Raw genomic sequence first — 19,489 nt, 5'->3', positions numbered from 1 at the left:
AGATCACATGGCTCTTTCATGGCTAGGTTGTATTTGTGGCTTAGTGCTATTCTGTGATCAACTACTGCTCCTAGGTCTGTCTCCTCCCTTATCACTTCCAGTTGATGACTTTTTCAAGTTTATAGTAGAAATTCATGTAAGTAATCTCTAAGTGTTATAGTTTTGTACTGTTGAATTTCATTGTGTTTCTGTTACTCCAGTCCTCTAGGTCATTCAGTTTTTCCTCTACGATTGGATCCTCCCAATCTTCCTCTGACACTGCTTCCCAACTTTGAATGATCAGCACACACCCAGGTTTTGTGTCAGGGTCATTGCTGAAAATAAGATTGGCCGTAAGACCTAACCTTGAAGGACCGCACTAATTACCTCCTTACAGTCCAATACTTTCTTTTTCAATGTATATCATTATACTCTCCTCTTTAGTTACTTTCCAATTTCTCTATAATCCCCATCTTTTTCTGGCTTAACTAATCATTTCCCATGTGGCACTCTTATCAAATGCTTTACTGAAGTCCAGATAGATGAGATCTATTAAAATTTCCTTTGCCTAGAAAATCAATTTAATCAAAAAAGATATAAAATTAGCCTTGCACAATCTCATGTTATTAAACCATGTTGTATTTTATACTAGTTTCCATTTATCTCCTTTTTGTCTTTCCAGATTTGTTCTAAAAGCTTGTAAATAATTAAGGTCAAACTAAGAGTCCTGCAGCTACCCAGATTCCCTCCTCACCTCCCACCTCCCTGCTTTCTTGTATGCAGTGTATGGGTCTACCTCTGCCTTGATTAAAAAATATATATCGATTTAAAACCCAACTTGTCATTTAATGCACCACGTCTTTCAGAATTCTGGGACAGAAACTATTCATATGTCTTACCTTCTAATCTTGAGTGTATTCTCTTAGAGATTACCAGGTCTGAGATGGAAACACAGTTCAGTTTGTATACCTTTATTCCCGTTAGCTGTCCTACTTTCACTCCTAAAGAAACATAGTCATTTAGGTTAGGTCTGCCTGGCACTGTATTGTACTTTTATTATATTCTCCCTGTTAGGTGAGAAGATATCTGCACTTGTTCTGAATTGGCTTTCTCAGGTACTAGCAGCAGCACAGTCACATTAGTGCAACACTTTCCCAAACAAGTTTGGGTATCACTGCATGGTACTCTATTGTACAATGCAGATGTATCGTTAGTGTTTGGCCCAGACAAACACTATCTTTAATCTCTCCCCTGATGTGTCCCTTATGTGTTTTGAGTTACTATCCTTTGCAAGGTCTAATTCAGCCTTATTTTTGGTAGTTCTCATTTCATCCTTACACCTCATAGGACTGCCAATTGTCCTATGAAGGATTCTTATCTGTGGAGAACCTATAACACTGAAATTCACTGAACCCAAGCCCCAGGCCTGGGGATGTTCAATTGAGCACTACTAGTTTGAAATACATCAAACATATGCTCTGAACAAAGGTCTAGGCAATATGTACTTTCTCAACTGCAGAACCGTGGACCTATTCTTTACTCCCAGAATACATAAGATTTTTACCAGTTTATTCTTAATCTTCCAGTTCACCATGAAGCTGCCTGTCAAGAAAAGTAATGCTGGATGGTTCTAGATGATTTGAAGTTTACCACTTCAAATGAAGTGAGTGACATGCTTGCTGCTTTTTTTTTCAGTCCATCACCTTTCAAAACAGCTATCTTTAGCTGAAAAAACCCTTACATTAAATTCCTTAAAGTACTGATGTGCTGTTTTCCAGTTCCCTATTCAACCATGAATGCTACTTTCCAGAATAAATTGGACTTCGTTGCAAGTTCAGAGTCTACTTATGTACATACAAACATGCACACACACATGTACACGTGGTTATTTTTCATTTACATGCACTTGGCAAAACATTTTGGGGAAGAAAACCACTGAATGAATGTAGTAGTTGACTAATGGGTTAATCTGCCATATTAAACAAAATATGGAAAAAAGGAAATGAACATTGAAGTGAAATTATACTGCATAATGCAGAACTTACAGACTTGCTCTGTTGTCATATTAAAATGTCCCAAGCTTGGAACTTCAAGGTGAACACTATAGTTGCATTTTAAGCTTTGTTCAGTTTTTGGTACCCCTTCTGTGCCATTGCTTTTTGGAGTGAATTGGAAATATCAGGTTCTGTGGTATAAAATTTTGTAGGGCAAGATAAACTACATTATCAAGGTGTCATTTAGTAGAGGTTTTTATACTTTCTTTATTGAAAACTAATTCCATATGTTATATAGTGAATGCAAATATAAAGTAAGATAATTTTCAATAGAGGAAACTTTCTTAGAAATGTCACAGGTGTCCTAAAATACTATGCCTAAACAGGAGGATACCTACTATAGATCATTATATGCAGATCATAATTGGATCCCTGCTATTTAAATTAATTGTTGGTGAGCTTAAACACACAAAAAAGCTTACAAGAAGTGGAAGCTTGGACATATAACTTGAGAGGAGTATAAGAGCATTGCTGGGGCACACAGGGATGAAGTCAGGAAGGCCAAAGCACAATTGGAGTTGCAGCTAGCAAGAGACATGAAGGGCAACAAGAAGGGTTTCTACAAGTATATTAGCAACAAGATGAAGTTCAGGGAAAGTGTGTATCCGTTACTAGTGACAGATGGTGAGGAAAATGCTGAAGCACTCAATGCGTTTTTTACTTCAGTCTTCACAGTATGGTCAGCTCCCAGACTACTGCACCAGGAAGCAGTTAGGGAGGAGGTAAGCACCCTCAGTAGTGAAAGAACAGGTTAGGGACTGTTTAGAAAAGCTGGGTATGTATGTATGCATCAAAGGGTGCTGAGGGAGTTGGCTGATGTGAGTTCAGAGCTGGTAGCCATTATCTTTGAAAACTCGTAGCACTTGGGGGAGGTCCCAGGTGACTGGAAAAGGGCAAATATAGTGCCCATCTTTAAGAAAGGGAAGAAGAGGATTCAGGGAACTACAAACCAGTCAGCCTCACCTCAGTCCCTGGAAAAATCATAAATCAAGTCCTCAGAGAATCCATTTCTAGGCACTTCGAGGAGAAGGCAGCAATTACTAACAGTCTGCATGGATGCACCAAGGACAATGGTGACCAACCTGATTGCCTTCTCTGATGAGATAACTGACTCACTGAATACAAGGAATGCATTGGACATAATACCTTGACTTTAGCAAGGCTTTTGATACCATCTCCCACAGCATTCTTGCAAGCAAGCTGAGGAAGTATGGGCTGGACGAATGGACTGTATGGCAGATAGAAAGCGGGCTGGATTGTTGAGCTCAATGGGTAGTAATCAATGGTTCAATGTTTAGTTGGCAGGCAGTATCAAGTGGAGTGCTGCAGGGGTCAGTCCTGGTGCTGGTTTTGTTCAGTATCTTCATTAATGACGGAACATGGGATGGATTCCACCCTCAATAAGTTTGCAGATGACACCAAGCTGAAGGGTGTACTAGATATCCTGGAGGGTAGGACTAGGATTCAGAGTGACCTACACAAATTGGAGGATTGGGCAAAAGACATCTCATGAGGTTCAATAAGGACAAGTGCAAAGTCCTGCAACTAAGATGAAAGATGGAAGCACCGCTACATCCTGGGGACTGACTTGCTAAGCAGCAGCTCTACAGAAAAGGACCTGGGGGTTACAGTGGACAATAAGATGGATATAAGTCAGCAGTGTGCCCATGTTGCCAAGAAGGCTAATGGCATGCTGGGCTGTATTAGTAGGAATGTTGCCAGCAGATCAAGGGAAGTGATTATTCTGCTCTATTCTGCAGTGATGAGCCACATCTGGGGTACTGTGCCCAGTTTTGTGCTCCGCACTACAGAAGGAATGTGGACAAGTTGGAGAGAGTCCAGTGGAGGGTAGTGAAAATGGTTCAGGGTCTGCAGCACATGACTTCTGAAAAGAGGCTGAGAGAACTGTGTTTATTTAGTCTGCAGAAAAAAAGACTTAGATGGGATTTGATAGCAGCCTTTAATTACCTGAAGGGTGGTTCCAAAGAAGATAGAACTAGACTGTTCTCAATGATGACAGGTGACAGAACAAGGAGCAATGGTCTCAAGTTGCAGCAAGGGAAGTTTATGTTGGATATTAGGAAAAACTTTCTTGCTAGGAGGGTGGTGAATCACCGGAACAGGTTACCTAGAGAGGTGGTGGAATCTTGATCCTTGAAGCTTTTTAAGGCCCAGTTTGACAAAGTCCTGGCTGGAATGATATAGTTTTGGATGATCCTACTTTGAGCAGGGAGTTGGACTAGATGACCTCTTGAAGTCCCTTCCAAACCTACTTTTCTATGATCCTATGATCATAGGAAGTATTATCTGTGTGTGATATAACACTTTGATCAGACCATCAAAGGCACAAACAGAAGAGCAGCTCCCTGCTATAACTCATGTCACTTTGTAGGAAGCACCATAAGTTACAACAATCCCCTGGACCCAACAAAAGTTGATCTTTGGGTCTTGGGGTTTGGGGAATCCATCTTCTGGCTGCAAGCTGCCTAGAAACACCCTCCTAGCCCCAGCATTGTTTTCAAAATGGGAAGGGAGCAGAGGGAGCTTGTTCTGGATGCTATCTAGGCAGCACTAGGGGGTGGATTGGAACCCTCCCTGGGGGATCCAATATACCTGTGCCACCCTCCAGTGCCAGCTGAAAATACCCTAGACCAAACTCCCTTTCTCTGCTTCCATTCTGAAAACAGCTGGGTTGGGAGCTGGTGCAGACACATTACTGAAGGTGCTCTATTTTGGAATGTCTACATCTGAACTCTCATGCAATGCATTGCATGAGGATTCAGATTTTTGCTGGATCAGGCCCTTTTCAAGTGCTTGCAGCCATGCACTTTTGTTTGATCATAGCTGTAGAGCACTTTCCGGGGCCAGATCGGGCAAAAATTGTCACTTATGTCTGTGCTTTAACCTTTCATTTCACATAAAATCACATAGAAACACAATTACACTTAAGGGTACACTTAAGGGAGCTAGGGGTAACACTTTCAAAAGAATTTACACAACTTTGAAACCCAAATTCCGTTGATTTTTTCCCCCCCGCCTCCTTTGCCTTGGGACTTAGGCTCATAAAACATATGTACTTTAAAGATTCTATTTCATGTCTCTCCAAAAAGCTGATTCCAAGGTAGCATCCTAAATGGGGAATAGCCAATATTAGAGAGAGAGGTTTTTTTTTTTGAAGTGCAAATCAATCATGCCAGAGCTCAGGTAATACAAATGTGGGCTGCAACAGCAATCTTGAGGACCGAGTTGAAGGAATAAGTGATAGGCCACATTCTGTTGTCCTTGGGGTGCCTAAATAGCAGTTTTCTAGCATCCTACCTGGCTGCTTTTTGGCCCTAGATCACAGAAGTGTGTTTGATCACTTTTATTTGAGTGCATCTGAGTCCTGTTACATAAGCTGGTATCTTAGAGATGACAAATGGAGCAATGAACTACTAATGGACCCAATTCTATGGCATGGAAAGACTGGGAGTATCAACTCTCAACTTACAACTGGTCCCATGGGAGTCCATAAAGGAATTCACAGAGAAGGCTGCCTCTGAAATCGTCTATAAAAGTGTTTCTCTAGCAGGAAGGGCTTTGGCATACATTAATACAGGGGATTGGCATGGGGCGTTATGAGGTGAGGCACGTGTCCCTTCCTCTGGCCATTTGCCTGCTACTTTGTCTCCATACATGCCCATTTGCAACACAAGGAGGTAGCTGGTGCCTCCTTAAATATCAGACAGATTAAAACCACAAATGGAGGGTTGGTCTCTGCTGGTAAGAAGTGATAGTACACAATACAGCTCTCTTCCTTTGAAGTGCATAGCGCATTTTATTCCTTGTGGCCCTCAACTACCCCTAACCTGGCACTGAGAACATTCCTTCAAAAATGTGTAATTGCATTTGTGCTGTTCATCCTTCTGTTGCATCATAAAGGAGTTTCTCTTAATAATGACTTTTCAATAAGATGGTTCTATGTGCAGGATGATAATAAAATAGCAAAGCATGATTTTTGGCAATTATATTGGCTTGCCTTACAGCTGGAAAGGAGGGATTCTAACTAAAATCTATCATTGAGAAAATGTTCAGTAGAAAAAAAGAAATACCTCCCCTTCCTTTCTGAACATTCCCTTCCCATCAAGCTGTATATTTTAGGGAAAGGTACAAACAGAAGAAAGAAATCTTTTAATTGCATATTATTTGTCTACCAGCCAGTTTAATTAGACAAATATTTTTTGTTTGTTTTTTAAACTAAATGCTTCAAGGGTAAAATATATAAAGAATAATTGAGCCTTTGTTTAGGTTTCTTCTGTTCCAGCTATAACATGTGTTGGAAGTAGAAAGAAAATATTTGTAGTGTACTGAATAAGATGCAAATTTTTCTGCAGCCCAGAAGGGAGAAAGAAGAGCCTTTGAAATTCTTTTACTTATTAAAAATGTTATGTAATTGCTCCAAGTAAAACCCTGATACAAGACTTTTATTACAGTGAAGTTTGATTAGTTACTTGAAAATTAAACTCTTTTTGCTCATGCCTGTTGATAGTACATTCCCACTGTATGAATTGTTAGACTGTCTAGACTAGTATCTTGGCCAGCACCTGGTGCTTTAGAGAAAAGTATAAGAACCCTGTAGTGGACAAAACTCAGATAAACCAACTCGGATAACCCAAGATCTAATTGAACCAGAGAATCAAAGGAAATAAGGGCTGTAAGGGACTTCCAGAGTTATGTCCAAGGCAGGAGCATCTCTGTCTAAGCCATACCACACAAATGTTTTTTCATACCTGCACTTAAAATCCTCCAGTGACAGAGATTCCACAAGCCTTTCTAGATAGTCTGTTTCATTGCTTAATCTCACTCATGGGTTAGATATTAGGAAGAATTTTCTAACCAAATTTCACTTTTTGCAGTTTAAGGCCCTGCTGCCTGTGGACACAGAGAAGAGTTTACCTGTATCCTCTTCATAACATCCTTTTTTATATTGGAGGACTGGTACTAGATCCCCTCTCAGCCTTCTCTTCTCCAAACTAAGTTCTTCCCAGTTCTAGAGACCTTTCTTCATATGAGCTGTCTAATTGTGCTTGTTCACCTCTGGATTTTTTCCAATTTGTCTATGTTTTTCTAACTTTCTTGGTGTCTGAGGTTAGAAACAAGACTGCAGATGGGGCCTCACAAGTGCTAAACCGGGTGGAAGCATTGCTCCCATAACTTGCAATATGTTAACAGGAATGTCATATGCAGTATCTGTTCATTTTTTGGTAATAATGTTACTCTGTTGACTCATTCAGCTTGCAGTCCACTATTATCCCAGGTCCCTTTTTGTAGTACAGCCTAACCAATTCCTCTTTTTGTACTGGTACTTATTGGTCCTTCCCTTGTAGTCTTTTTGTCCTTATCCTCCTTGAATTTCACCCCACATATTACAGATCATCAGCAGAATAACTGAGGAGTGGCAATTGGGGAAGCAGCCTTGGGCATCGCTTTTGTAAGGCACAGGGTGGTGGGGGGCGTAAAAGCAGCCTCCACTTTAGTGGCAGCAGACTGAGTCACTGCAGTGACCACAGCGTCAAATGTGCAAGTACAGTCTTTAAGGAAAGGAGAGATACTACACTATTTTAACAGGAGTGTCATATGCAAGTTATGGGAGCAGCGCTTCCACTCGATTTAGCACTTGTGAGGCCTTATCTGCAGTCTTGTTTCCAACCTCAGACACAAAGAAAGTTAGAAAGAAGTAGATGCCTGAGGAAACAGGTGTTTGAAGATTGTAACATCAGATCTGAAACCAAGCTCATGGTTTATCAAGCAGTTGTGATCTCCACATTTCTGTATGGAGCTGAGATGTGGACAAAGTGCAGGAGACGTCTCAAGCCACTGGAGAAGTACCATCAATGCCGCATGTAGAAGATCCTTTGAATCTCATGGAAAGACAGATGCACCAATGTTAGCATCCTCTCACAAGCAAACACCACGAGCACTGAGGCAATGATCATCTGACATCAATTTCACTGGAACAGCCATGTAATTTGGATGTCCTGTTCCAAATTCCCAAAGAAAGCTTTATTCTCCCAGCTCAATCAAAGCGTATGCTCAAGAGGATGGCAGAGAAGACACTTTAAAGACGTCCTTAAGGCCAACATGAAAACATGCAACATCTGTCAACTCATGGGAGTTTAATGCCCAGGACCAACCCAAATGGAGGAAGAGTCTGCTGCAAGGATCTCAGTACTTTGAAACCTTACGATGACAACCGAATACTGAAAAGCGGGAGTGGCAGAAACAGCATGTTGTGGATTGAGTCAAAAACCCAGAGCCATCCACCTGGTATGGAAATGTATGCCCAAGCTGCAGCTGTGTCTGTGGATCCCAGATAGGCCCCATCAGCCATCTTCAAACTCACAGATAAGACAATCATCCTTGAATGTGAAGGATTGCTGATGATGACAGAGTAACTGAGGAGTGGCAAGAAGGGAAGCAGCTCTGGGCATCACCTTTGTAAGGGGGTGCCAAAGCAACTCCCATTGCAGTAGCAAATAACTAAGCCACTACAATTGGCACATCAGTAGCCAGTGCTACCCCAGGTGCAGACCTGCCTTGTTATGCCTCTGCAGATCATTTTTCCATAATTAGTTAGAAATTGACTTAAGCCCCAGACATGGAGTTTGATAGCCCTTTCACAACCTTTTGTAAGTAAATAAGACACCTGGAGATGTTCCTGTTACCTGTAGACATATGTCCCCTTTTTTTGATCATGTTAATTTTTTGGCCTCAGTGTTGCCACAAGAAGCTAAACTCTACAGTCATACTTTTATCTGTGATATGTAATTATTTATTTTTATCTGTTTTGAATTTTCCTCCATATTCAGTACCGTTAATGTCCCTTATTCTCATGTTATAGAACAGGGAAGAAGAGATTCTTCCAACCTACCTTTCTTACACTACTCATTTATCTCTTTTCCAAGATAAACACTCCTAGACTCCTCTATCTCTCTTCATATGAAAGGCTTTTTTTCTAAACCCTTCTTTATTCTTGCTAGACCCTGACTCCATGTGGTGCCCAACAACTAGGAAGATGATCCAATTGCCCGTGGATCCTGGTACTCATTAGCTAGAGCAAGCTGGGAGCAAACACCAGCATGTATTGCTCACAACAGCTTTATTCAAAATGGAGACAGCTTTGGACAAGGGTCCCTCACAGATGCACAGTCTGTGAAGCAGGGGACCTGCCATGAACAATAGTTCTTTCCACATTTTATACACTTTGGTTTATGCTTTTTACCATTTATTCCACCCTCACTCCTTTTATATTCCACCCATTTCTCCTCCCATCTCAAGCTGTGCCTCTGTTTACTGTTTGCTTCAATAGCATGGAATTGCCTATGCATTTCATTCATTAACATGCTTTTTTGCTATGATCGCATGTCTAAGGCCATTAACTCCCTTCTTTCAGTCAATGGGCGGACCTGAGTTTTTTTTAACCAATCACCATTCATCCTTTTGCATACATTCATCTCAGTTATGTGTTACCTTCCACATTTCAATCTGTTTTCTGTCCGAGGTTGTACCATCTCCACCTTTTTTAGGCCCCTGTATCTTACCTTGTTCCTCACTGTAGCTGGTTCACAGCGCACAGACTTATTTGCTGCTTTTTCCAGAAAAATGGTATTACTCTTCTCTGGACACCCTCCCCTCCAACTTAGCAATATATTTTTTCAGATGAGGTGATCATCTCTGATATTCTCCATATTGCATATCCTGTTTTCTGTTTTACTGCTGCATATGATCTGCAGACAGTTTCAGTAAGCTGTCTTCAATAACCAAGTTCCTTGCTTGTAGGGATGCAGTTGTTTAGAACTCATAAGGTGTAAGAACAGTTTAAGTTTTTTCCCTTCAGTAGGTGTTACTTGGCATTAACTTGGAATTTTTATTTTCCTCCAATATGCATTACTTGGCATTTGTTAACATTGATCATTAACATTTATTAACGTTGAACATTAATCATGTTGCCTTGTTCACCTAGCTGGTTAGCTCTCATTGATGTTCCCTGCAATCTTTTCCTGTCCTGACTCAGTTTTGTGTCATCTGCAAATTCTGTTTTCTTACTAATTTCCCTCTTCGTACATTTAGGTAATATGTGAAAAATGTGAGACCCAGCACAAGTCTAATGCTGCATGGGTGCTCATTAAGTGAGCAATATCCATCCTGTGCATTGATTGTGCTTCTGTGCAAAGGAGACTCTTAACATCACTTTTCTGTTTTCATCAGCCAAGGTTCATGACCAGATACTGTGGTGAAACATCTTTTCTATACATTCCAGTGCAATTGATATGGTATCAGCATGGTGGAAGGTGCATCTATGTTAGTCATTCAACGACGTTCAGACTTTCAATATGATTAAAAGAACAAAAAAACAGGTAAAGGAAGGTTGTGTTCTTACCACTGAAATGACTCTCCATTATTTATTTGTTAATGAGAAATGTATAAGGCCTTTGTACCCTATATTTCATACCAGTAGCATATCTAGGCCTACCAAAAATGAGAGTAGAATTTACCTTATTAAAAAGCATAATGGCCAGGTTTGATTCTCGCTTCTTTCCCTATATGCTCCAGGAATTGGCCTTTTGCCTTTAAAAAATTACATTGGAAATTACATTACCTATAATTTTTAGTGGGTACCTAGGGTCCATTCCAAACAATGCTACAGAAAATAGGTGGGTTAGCAATAACTTGTAATAATCAACTTTAATTTCATGTTATCACATGACTTCAGTGCAGATTTAGTCTCCAGCACTGCAGTAGTATATTAAAATTATCCAACTAAAATTTTTCCTTTTATATTCCAGAAGTATTCAAATAAGAAGGGGTAGTAAAAACCCAGTACTCAAACTGCAAACTAAAATGAATCAGGTTGTAAGACACAGGATTTAAATATGCTCAGTTGGAGAGGTTTACATAAGGCTTATTGGGCATGTCTCCATATATCTTACAATCCAATTTAGAATTGGTTTTCAACACTGCCCGCCAGAAACTATGACCAGTATCTTTTTGTCTTTATACCAAAAGGCAGGGATTCAAATCAACATATGTGAAGGTGGAGTTAAGGGTGACAGTATCTGTAAGTAACTGAAAGGTTAAAGAAAAATATTACAGGCATGTTGCAGTTAGCCCCAAAATAAGCCTTGTGTAGTCAGAAAATTCAAAGTTCGGTAGGGATATATTAAGAAAGCATTCATGCATGTTTTACCACTCTCTGGGATTGAAAGTGTTTTGGAGGAAGGCTATTCAACATATAAAAGTGTTTCTACTTTTAGGGACATTCCTATCAGTTTTATAAAAATACTGTTTTGTTCTAGAGGAGCTGTCAGAGCCATTTGAGCTGATGAAATGACAGCAGGCTGTGAGAGTGCACATTTTCTCCAAACATTTACTTCATGTTTTCCCTAAAATAATGTGGCTGCCTTGCTCTCCATATGCTTCTCGGTGAGCCCCAACTTTAGTTATATATGCCCATGTATTTCTAGTTGGAGCCATGTAGAACAGGCCAAGATGAATCCAGAGTTCAACTGCAATTCTACTATGCAAAGGTAACTGGGGTCAAACTGGAGCACTGTTTCCACGTATTCTTTGGAGTGCTAGATTGTGGCAGGGTAGTAGTAAGTGACAGGACCAACAGTAAGTGGGACAGAATAATAATTGTGGTAGAGAGACAGCCTAGAAAAAGGAGGGAGAGGTACAAAAATAAGAGAATGAGAGAGAAGGTGATTGTCCAACTAATCTGTGAGCCTGGGGACTGTTATCTAACCACTGGAAAATTCAGGATGTGAACATCAGAGATAAACAGTGTAAATGAATAATATGCCTCTTCTACAAATGTAAAAGATGATGCTGCTCTCAATATTTAGAAACACAAGTGTATAAAATTGTTTAAGGCCCCTGACATGTTGCATTTGTTGTGCAATTAAGTGGTTAGTTGCACAGTAAAATTAGACATGCCACATTGCACAGTAAACTTCCAACCATCCATAAAAATGGCTAACCAGCCACAAAGATTTTACATTTTTGTAGCTGGTTTCTATCAAGCTTTAATTTGAACATGTGGCATGTCACACATAGGATGAGAGTGCACGGCCAGGTACTCCAGAACCTCAGGGTTGGCTTTTCTCTCTCCTTCCCTCTCCCTTGCCCCCCTCTTCCTGCAAAGGGACTCTGTGGCTCATGCTGAATGCTTCTCCAGGGTTTCCCAGCAGGAGAGATCATGACTCACCACCCCTTCTCCTCCCCAAACCTGCTGTTTTAAGGAGCCATGAGCACCTCTTCCTGTGAGAAGCAGTGTAAAGAGACATTCAGGATGACATGCTTTACTTGCACACAATAGTAAGCTAAGAGACCGGGTGGGGAATTGGTTTGGAAAGCTGCCAGTGGTAATAAGATGGGGAGAGCGAAAAGCACAGAAGCAGGTGCTCCAGGAGAGTTTGAACCCTGTCACTCTGCCTCCCAGCCCTTTGTACAGGTCTTTCCTGCTCCGTGTAAGGATCAGGGGAATGGTTTCTTCATCCAGGGAGAACTCAGATCTTATTTTTCATTAGCAGTACAGCTGAAAATGGGGAGGGGAGCTGACATCTCTGCCAGTGGCTCCCTTTGCTGGCAAGTGCTGGCAAAACAAATTGTCAGGAAACATTTTTCTTTTGATGGCTTGCCTTGTGAACATGAAGAAGGTCCCATGACATTACAGTTTCTATCAAGCAACATTACCTAAATGTTTGTCAGGGACCTAAAGCCATATTCAGAGACTAAGTGGCTGACTCTGAAAAGTGTTAACTACCTGCAGTTCTGGAAGAAAAAAGATACGGATTTCAGCTAGGTTTAATATAGACTTTGTTGGCCAGGTCTTGGTGGAGGTAAAGAAGTCGATGTCAAGCTTTGAACCCTATTGATTGGCTTATGCCAATTAACATTAACAAGGCTACATTCAAAGAGCTGGAAATGCACTAAATATAAATAAATAGATAAAGCTGAGGCTACTTTGAATTGCTTAGTTCTTGAGGTTCAGTCCTATTTGCAAGTATGAAGGTGTCTCTTGCTAAAGCAGTTAACTGGTAGTAGACATCCTTGATCTTTATAGCTAGTATCTTGCCTTGATTAGCTCCAGACAAAAATTAAATTGTCTGAAAGAAAACAAGCACATCTAGTGCAATGGACAGAAGCTGTTCAATTTTCTAAAAAACAAAATAACTGCTCCTAAAATGTACTGTACCCTTAAAGACTTCTGAATGCTTTGATGTAACATAATGAGCTCTTATGCCTTCAGTAAAAATAGAATTTTTTATCCACAAAACTAGATGGTAGTCTTGGAAAGCACTTTGTATTAGACTATTAGGTTTAGAAGGCAATAAAAAAACATTTATCTTTACCCATCCAAATGTAAAAAGACAAAAATCAATTTCTCTGGAGCCAGTTGTCATTTAATGTTCTCACTTGAGCAGCATGGTGTAGTCTGTGTCATGGATAAAGTTAGATTTTGTGGTGTTTGTTCCAAGAGTTAAAAATGCACTTATCTCTTAGATTTGCTTTCTGCTGGAGTTTCCACAGGAAAAAGAGCCACTTTGTGCCTTCTGTTTTTCAGGTACCTAGAGTATTCTAAAGAACAGTCAATCAAGGTTCATTCTTCTTGTTTTGTTGTTGCTTTTCTAAAAATGTAATTAGCCTTTTTATCACAAGGATGCAGAGGAATTAAATTGGAGGCTAGACACAGTCCATGTTGGATTTTGTTGTTTTGACACATCCTGAATTCATTCCTAGACTTCAAATACAAATAGAATGCATTGTTCTTCCTTAGCTGTATCTATTTGATCAGAGGTTGACCACACTTCAGCTACCATTAAGAGAATGTAGTTATTAATAGCCCAAAAAAGGGACTGGATGCAATAATAAGTTTTAAAACTCTTTACATGTTAACTGTCTTTTTCCAAATAATATCTGTGCTCTTCCACCTACTTTTCGTCTTCTCAGGCAAGCCAGAGATAGGCTGTCTTTATATGTATGCCTCATGTACTTAGCCACACTCATTTTATAAATAGCTAGAATGGCTCATCTATAAGTATAAAAACACTGGGATAACTGTTTATCATTTTAAGCAGCTGTGTATTGCTCTTCGGTAGCCAAGCAAAAATATAGACAGCATAGCTGGCCATTAGAGTCAACCCTCGCATGGAATCTTTGGGAAATATCAAATGAACGTGGTGGCTATTACACTATTACCCACTGACTAAAGGGCATGACTGGAGTTTCGCACATGAGCAGCTGCCCTCCAGCTGCCAGAAATATTGAAGCATCATGGTCAGCCCAAAGGAAACCTAAAACTAGCTTTGCAACATCTTGAGCTGAGCTGTGTAAGCAATCCTTGACCAGAGCCTGGGAACCTGGAAGCATTTTAAAGTGCTTTTAACTCTTAAATTTAGTATTTTATTAGTGAGGGTTTAAATTACAGACAGATAGGTTTAAATTACCTATGTGTTACTCTATACGGTGAAAAACTACCCTGCCTTTTGCCTGACTTCAGACTAACAGGGCTAAATAACTGTCTCAACACCTTGAAAAACTCTGTAGTTAACAGCCAGAGAAAATCATTTGTCTAGGTAAAGAGGTAAGAAACCATAGACTCTGAGACCATAGTTAAGTTTATCCAGTCAGTGGATTACTTCTTGTTGCTCTGTTTTGCATTCAGATGATATTAACAGCTGGCCCAGAAATGGGAAAAGAATCCATAGTCTCTGTTGAGACCACAGGAAACACAACCCTGTCTGATTTCTTGCTCCACATTTTCATGTTCAAGTTGTTTTTCAAAGTTTTGTTGTTTTAAGGGCAGGTACTCTGAAGCTAATAATAGAATGTCCAGGAAGATTAAAATCTTTTGCCACGGGCACTTTTGTCTTTCTGCAGTTTATGATGATTTGGTGTCCATTCGTTCTCTCATGTAGGGATTGCCCCATCTGTCCAAGGTAAACAGGAGAGGGTCATTGTAAGCAGCTGGTGATATAAATGACGTTGGTAGAGGAGCAGCTGAATGAACCCTGAATTTTAGAATCCATGTTGTTTGGTTCAGTGATGACATGGTCTATCTTGATGAGAGACCACAGCTGGTACTGAGTCTGTAGCAAGGCCTTGTACCTTGATAAGAACAATAATTAGGTAGTCTGTTGCTGGAGAGATGTCATTTGAGGTTGGGGATAGGCTTGTCTTCCAAGGATACCTTGAGATTGGCAATGGATCAGCATTCATGTCGCTGCTTTTGTATAGCTCCCTTCTACTTTCTCCATCCCAGATGCAGAACCTCTTGGAAAACTCTTGTCTTACCTTTTTAAGTATAGAATCTGATTCAGAACATTTAACTCTTAAGTGTCTTGCTAAGGTAGATGGAGGTAAATGGATCGATCGGTGATTTTTTTTTTCCCCTGAAAGGTTGGATCTTTTGAAAAAAATACTATAATTTGAAGCAGTTCATTTCACCCAGGCCCAAAGCCTCCTTCAAATGTTGGTGTTTGATGTATTGAATAGTGAAAGAATAAGTTTAGTTCAGGCAGAGGTGTCAAACATACAGCCCATGGACCAAATCCAGCCTGTGGAGCATCTTTCTCTGCCCTGCCAGGCTGCCAGAGGGTACTAGAAGTTGCGGGTATGGTCTGCCACGTAATCCAGAGCCCTTTGGGCCTGTTGGGCATGGCCTTTGTCTCACTGCTGCCACTGCCTCTGGACTCAGTCTACTGGACCCCTCACTGCTGCTACCATCATGGACCCCTCACCTCTGTCTCAGTGGTCACTGTAGCAGCCTTTGTACCCCAGGCTGTATTTGGCCCTCAAGGAGCCCCACAGTTTGGATCCAGCCTGGGGCCACAGGTGAGTTAGGGGATGAATGGAAAGAATATCCTTAAAACAAATGTTGTCATTGCCCTTAGTGGGGTTAAGATTTCACCAAGTGATCTGCACAAAATGACACTCTAGTATCCTGCTTGCCTGGGGAACAACACTACAACCCCAGATGGACAGGATGTAAAATCAGGAGGCTGACTAAGAATGCATTGGATTCTGCCATGGGAAGCCTTTTCCATTCTTTTGTTCCTATAGCAATGTGTCAGGTAAGTAGTTTGGCTAGCCTTGACATATTTCTAATTTAATGATGGCATGATGGAAAAAAGGAAACTAAATAAACCTATGCCTTTTTAAAACCTGGTAGAGATTAGAAAGCAAGCAAGCAGTAATGAGTATCTCTCCTGGAAGCTATTTTGCCAATGAGCCTATTGTATTTATCTTTTGCTTTGTAATGGCTTTGAGGCAGTCCCTTCATAAGATTTTTAAATAAAGATTCTGGAAGGGGTTAATTCATTTCTCCTTATAAGTCCCACAAAGTTCTTGTTGTTTTTCTTTAACAGAGACAAATAACTACAATTACCTTGTAAAGAGGATTCATTTAAAATGATCATTCAAAATAAATATAGTAATAATTACTGCTTTCTTTGGTGGTAGTAGTAGGTAACCATCGATCCTCTGGATCATGGTGTATATGTAAGAGGTCTAGTCAGATGCCTGATGAATCTGTTTGTGGCTGACAAGCCCGTTTCAAGAGCAATACAGCTTGTTACAAGTTTCACAGATCCATACGTTGTCTAAGCTGGAGTCCAAATTTATAGCATGCTGCTTTCTTATTTCTCACTTTGCTTCCATCCTCTGAATTAAAGCTGCTTCATGTTGAGCTGCAGGCAGTGCCAAATGTTCCCTCTAGATTGGATAAGATTCTGTGTGCTCCTCCCAGCTTTCTTCACTGATGTTGAATGAGCTTCATATCATTTTTACACGCATTGTGGCACTGCCATGGAGGGTGATCCCTGTTTCTAGAGCTGTCTCAAATCTCTCTATACTGAGTATTCTCTGGCATGAGGTCTTCTTCCATTCTCCTGACAAGGCCAGTCCATTGCAACTTTTTCTTCTTGATAGTGGTTACTAAGTGTCAATCCTGTGCATAGGAGGGATACGGGGTGTGGGGGGGGCACATGCCCCCGCCCCCGAGATTGGCCTTGCTGCCAATATGGCTGCTGGGAGCTGCGGGTGGTCCCTGCTCACCACCCACCGCTTGCCACCCCACGTCACCGCCAACATGCCTCTGCCTGTGGGTGGTTGCTGTGCCCCACAAGCCTCAGGAGGCACATGCTGTTCATGGTCCTGTGTTTTCCAGTATCTCTGTGTTGTTGGTGGTAGTACTTACCTCTATACAGACATGCACACATCATACATGTGCTTGGGTCATATCTTGGCCTGTGCTCTGTCCCTTTACACTATTTTAGCAGTGAAAACTGGAACTGTCTCTCCATGTGGTGTGTCTCCATTGGAGTAGCTGACGTCTACACATCTGAACCCCTACAGTCCTTCAGGCTATTCTAAACACAGCCAGGGCTGACATGAAATTGCCTTAAGGATCCAAGAACTGTGACCAACTCTACCTTTCCACTCTGCCCTGTGAGGACTGCGTGGAGCAAAGGGCCTGGTGCCCACTGTGTATTGGATGAGCTCTGATGAACATATGCCCTGAAACATGAGGATAATTGTGCCGAATTGTGGGCGCAGAGTGGTGTGAGCATGCTTGTGAATATAGAGGGTTCTCACTGCTGTCTGCAGTGAGGCAGCCTGCCTACTTTTATTACTGTACAGTTATCTTTCCTCTCTGCTACCTTAAGGCATTTCCATAAAATCCTAAGTGCTGTGCTACTCCCCTTTTAGGACAGCATTGTGTTCTTGCATCTGCACTGCAGAGCTTAGTGCAGATTTCTCTTGTGCATTCTGGGATCGGTTTCTGTACTGAGCTCTGGGAGTTGGTAGTGTATTATTATTTGTATTGCTCTAGGCAAGCTCAGGAGCTCTAGGCAAGGGTCAGGACCCCATGTGCTAAGCGTTATGTAACCACAGATTACAAGGGCTGCCCCTAAGAACATAGAAGAGCTCTTATACACTAAGTATAAGACAAGAGAGAACCCATGAAGGCAGATGAGGAAATATGATAAGAGATGACAGTGTCAGCTGCTTGTATCAGAAATAAGAGCCTGTGTGTGATGATCCCACAGAAAAAATGTTGTCCCTATCATTCAGAAAGTAACTCTGTTTCTTGTTCCAAGGTTTTTGGCACTTGTATTCTCTGAGTCCCCATCACTGTGACCCTAATCTACAGCTTGCCTGCAGTGGACTTGCTTCTGATTTACATGGTGTAAATAATTTAAATCAGATCAAGATTTTTTTTTGTTTGTTTTATGTACAAACAGCACTTCTGACTAAAATCTGCCTTCAGCTGCAGCATAAACACAGTGCAATTCTGTCTCTGTTGGAGTCACTCCAGCTTAACAACGGTGATACAAAAGAGAAAGTTTGGCCCTTTGCCTGCTTGCATAATCCAATTCGTGGCTTTGACTTTCTTCAGACATTTCTTTTCCTTCATCATTATGAACTTAATTTAGATTTTCTTCTAGCCTCTTTTATGACAGTATAATCTCTCACCCTTTTTTCATATAGTTCTTCTTTCATCTCTTTATTATACTGAACCATCCTATTTCTTTTGTGAGGCTTTGTTTCCTGTTTCAATATATAAGATTTTTTTTTTTATTCCATATATTTGGGTCCCAATGTAAGGCATCTTTTCTTTCACCATCTTTTCTGTATATGTATTTGCTTCAGTGGAGCACACTAAACAATAAAAATATATGCTGTTTTGGCACATACTGCTTTCAGCTAGGGAGGCATGTCCCTGTCACTGAGAACTCCCAATGGTTTTTTATCATTCAAAACTGAGCAGATTGCTTTCTTTTAATTCTCTTTAGAGAATGTGCAGTAGCACACTGTGATTTAATTGCTCTAGCTGGCAGCCCTTGGGATCTGGGATTTCCCAGTGCTGTCTCCGAAGGACTCTGTCTGAAACAGCTATACATCATGGGTTCAATTCACCACTGTGTTACTTCAGGTTTTTTACTGATTTAACAGTTTAAATCAATGGCATAAAGCTGCAATAATATAGTGACTAAGGCTGTAGGTGTCAGTTGCTGCAGATATCTGAGGACATCAAACCAGCATGTTCAAGGACAGTGTACTGAATACAGGTTTGAGTATAACTCAGTGTGAAAAGCAGACAATGCCTCTCTTTCCAGACAGTGCCGTATTTAGAGCATGGGACAATATGTTATGAGATGAAGATTCTGGTCCCAACTGATACTGTGAGTCACTATATCACCTCAGGCACCTTTCTTCATCCGCTTTCTAAATAATCATTATGGGCATCCTTACATGTGCTCCTATGGTGGGGGGGTGGTGCTTTAATTAGAACGGGTCGTGGGAGATGCTTTAATTAAAGCTCTTGCAGTGTCTCATGTATTCGGTGTCCCTGCACTTCAAAAATAGTGGCAGGATGCTTTAACTAAAGCTCATTGAATGAGCAGCCATTT

At 40.8% G+C, this 19,489-nt stretch overlaps 1 long non-coding RNA gene across 2 annotated transcripts in view; it reads left to right on the top strand.

The window, feature by feature from the left end:
* LOC149867579 (uncharacterized) overlaps window positions 1–19,489 on the top strand; it is a 78,664-nt gene that overhangs the window by 54,842 nt on the left and 4,333 nt on the right. The gene's annotated exons all lie outside the window — the stretch shown is intronic.

This window comes from Crocodylus siamensis, chromosome 4 (genome assembly GCF_052110815.1).
Source record: "Crocodylus siamensis isolate JL-2025a chromosome 4, ASM5211081v1, whole genome shotgun sequence".
Taxonomy (NCBI): domain Eukaryota; kingdom Metazoa; phylum Chordata; order Crocodylia; family Crocodylidae; genus Crocodylus; species Crocodylus siamensis.
The sequence above is the reverse complement of the archived record's forward strand: the minus strand, read 5'-3'. Positions and strand labels throughout refer to the sequence as shown.